The sequence below is a fragment of the Gossypium arboreum genome, chromosome 1 (genome assembly GCF_025698485.1).
Source record: "Gossypium arboreum isolate Shixiya-1 chromosome 1, ASM2569848v2, whole genome shotgun sequence".
Taxonomy (NCBI): Eukaryota; Viridiplantae; Streptophyta; class Magnoliopsida; order Malvales; family Malvaceae; genus Gossypium; species Gossypium arboreum.
Genome location: NC_069070.1, coordinates 80011055 through 80014662, shown reverse-complemented (window position 1 = coordinate 80014662; position 3608 = coordinate 80011055). Strand labels below are relative to the sequence as shown.

The 3608-nt window shown below is 35.6% G+C and overlaps 1 non-coding gene across 1 annotated transcript; it reads left to right on the top strand.

The window, feature by feature from the left end:
- Nucleotides 1-1716: 1716 nt before the first annotated feature.
- On the top strand, nucleotides 1717-1823 carry LOC128281519 (small nucleolar RNA R71). Its single transcript, XR_008271739.1, has one exon. It is a non-coding gene; the product is annotated as a small nucleolar RNA R71 (small nucleolar RNA).
- Nucleotides 1824-3608: the final 1785 nt, after the last annotated feature.

Genomic DNA, 3608 nt, shown 5'->3' with positions numbered 1-3608 from the left:
AAAATACCCTTAAATCACTAAGAAAGATTTTAGATAAGACATGACCTATACAGTAACGCTTCAATGTGACACACCGGATTCGGCCATAACGTCCGAGCCGGGTTTAAGGTGTTACACTACCAAGCATTTTTCATTAAAATTGAAAGGTCTATTTTGCTCCAACAAAGTGCACAAGGGTCTCAGCTTAAATGAATCTTCATCACTATTAGAATTGCTGTGGCAAAATCTTATGAATTCTTTCTCTACTACTACTTCTATCAAGTCAATGGCTCAACATTCTTCATTCTCATCAGTACATTTCAGGGCATTGAATACATTGAATGTGATCTCTTGATCATTCACCCTCATGGTCAATTCACATTTATGCACATCAATTAAAGTCCTGCCAGTAGCAAAAAAATGTCTTCCAAGAATAATCAACACATCGTGGTCAACTTCACATTCTAAAATAAGGAAATCCACAGGGAGAGATAAATTTATCTACCCTTACTAGTATGCCTTCAATTTTACCTTCTGGGTGGGCAAAGGATTGATCTGTTGGTTGCAATGTAACCGTAGTAAGTCTTTCTTTCTCAATTCCCAGCTTCCTAAAAATAGATAGGGGCATTCGATTTATACTTGCTTCTAAATTACATAATCCTTTACCAACATAATGATTTCCAATTAAACATGGGATAGTGAAACTCCTTGGGACCTTAAACTTTGGAGGTAATTTATTCATCAATATTGTTGTGCACCCTTCAGTGAGAGCAATAGTCTCAAATTCTCCCAGTCTCTACTTTTTTGACAATATATCCTTCATAAATTTCACATAATTGGCCATTTTTTTCCAAAGCTTCAACCGGTGGTTTGGTGATATGCAGTTGCTTCAATACCTCCAAACATCTTTTGAACTGAATATCCTACTTGGAATTTTGAAATCGCTGAGGAAAAGGAAAAGGTGGTTGTCCTTCAGGTTGCTGGTATTGTTTTTCCATGACATTTCTGTTGTCAACCTTTTTCAGTTCAATTTGTTTTTCAGATGACTTTGGGGTCTTTACATGGTTATTATTCAATTTATCCTCTCCTATAATGGCATCTTGAGCCATGTCAAGCTGAGTTCCGCTTCTAAGAGTGTGATCTTGAATTCTCGGTATCGCTTGGCAATGTACATTATAGCCTCAAATTTAAAGTATTTACTATTTTCCCTACACTATTCTCAAGAGCTCAAAGGGAAGCAGCTTGACTCTAAATTATGACATCATTCTTGGCCATATATTCTTTCAACAAAGCTTCTATAGATGATGATGATGATGTCGAGTCCTGACCTTGTTGTACATTTTGCCTCAGCATATAATGATTATAACCAGGCAGTGTACTATTGGCATTCTATCTTGTAGCATTGTTAAAAGTCTCCTCACCATGATTATTCTAACTAAAATTTGGTTGTTGCTTGCACCTTGAATTATAAATGTTGGAATAGGTGTTATTATTTCGATTAAAGTTACCCATGTAGTATGTAGATTTTTTATTTGATGGGCATTTATTGAACACATGATCTTCACCACAATAAACACATGCTAGCCCAACTGCTTTCATCTCCTAAACTATAGTTGATAACTTTATCGTCTTGATCATATTAGTTAAAGATGATACATGGGCTTTCAAGGAAGTGATTGCATCAAGTTCTCTGGTACCAACAACTTTCCTGTCTATCCCATTTGAGTCTAGTTTTGAAATCCATAGAGTAGAAATTTTCAAATTAAGTCTTTAAATATTTCCCAAGCTTCATATAGTGTTTCATCCTCTAATTGCAGAAAAGACGTGATGCCATTTCTCAGCTTGACATTCATAGTTTTTGGATTATACCGTAGCAAAAATCTTGGAAAAGATCATTTCACGATGCTACTATCCCTAACGACAAAATGCTCAACCATGCTTTGGCACGATCTCTTAATGAATATGGAAATATTTTAAGTCACAAGGCGTCTTCAGGAACACCCTGTTGCCTGAATGAGTCACAGGCTTCCAAGAAAATCTTTAAGTGTAGTCATGGATCTTCAGTAGGCAATCCACTAAACTATCCTATCATTTGCAACATCTGAAACATTACTGGTTTCAGCTCAAATTGCTGAGCTTGTATTTGTGGTTTGACTATCCCTAGATTCAGATCAATCAAAATTGGCAAAACATGCTCTCGGATTGGTTTATCTTGGTTATCTATCACCTTACGGACATGAGGGTTAGTGCCCTGACCATTCAAATTATCATTCATACCTGGGATCACCCTACATACAGGAGGATTAGCATCTTGACCAATCAAATTATCATTGAGATCAGGGTCATTCCCATTCCTAACCATTTTTTACAGTTCTTTCTGCCTTCTTCGTAAAGTTATTTCGATCTCTAGGTCAAAAGAATATTCTTTGTTAGCAGAAATGCCTTTTTCTCATGCACCAATGGAAAACCTTTAGAAATTGAATATAACTAAGTTAAATAAACTAAGTAAAATAACAAAAAAAAAATTCACCAAGTTGCCGATCCCCGACAACTGCGCCAAAAACTTGTCGCGTGTGAAATCATATGTGAATTGTACAAGTATACACATCGAATCAAGTAATAAAGTGATGAATGAGTATCGTTCCCACAAGGCACAGATTGAGGCACAAAAGTTGTCAAGTTATTATAATAAAAAACACTTAATGCTATGGTAAAGCAATGGTAAGTATGCAGTGGCAACTAAAGGAATAGTGATGTATGCAATATGTGTAATTAATGAATACTTGGAAATGCTATGGCAAAATGAGAGTAGAAATGTATTTGCAATTATGAGAATTACTATGGGTGTAACACCCCAAACGCGGCCTAGATGATATGGCCGAATCTGGAGATCTCACAAGGAATGCGTTTTGAGAACATGTTGCTTCCATTAACTAATCACTAAGGTAAAACTCAAATTCCCTCATGTTTATTGCAGAAAACATTATTTTAACATTTCGTTTGCCAAAACACTTATTACAGCAGAAGTTTAAACAAAACCAGAACATTTTAGAAATCCATTTTGTGTAACGCCCCGTACCCGAGACCATTGCCGGAGTCGAACACGAGGTGTTAACGGACTTAATTCATTACTTAAACAAATTTATACAATTCATTTTAAAATTTCCGGACAAAAGTCGGCTAACGCATCACATCGCTTTAAAAATCATATCTCGAGTTACGAAACTCAAAATCCAATTCCGTAAATTTTTCCTGAAACTAGACTCATATATCTATCTACTAACTGTTTTCTAGAATTTTTGGTTGGGCCAATTAGTACAGTTTATTAGTTAAATCTCCCCTGTTTCAAGGTTCAACTACTCTGACCTCTATGTATTACGAATCAGATCTATCCCCTGTACAGAGCTTCAATGACTATGCTGTTTGTCTCTAATAAAACTAGACTCAATAAGGAATCTGTACATATAAAGCATGACTTCTAATTATCTTTGTAAAATTTATGGTTAATTTCCAAATTCATAACAGGGGATCCAGAAATCGCTCTGGCCCTATTTCACAAAAATTTAAACATCTCATAAAATATAGCTCATATACCTGTTTCGCTTCTTCCATATGAAAATAGACTCATC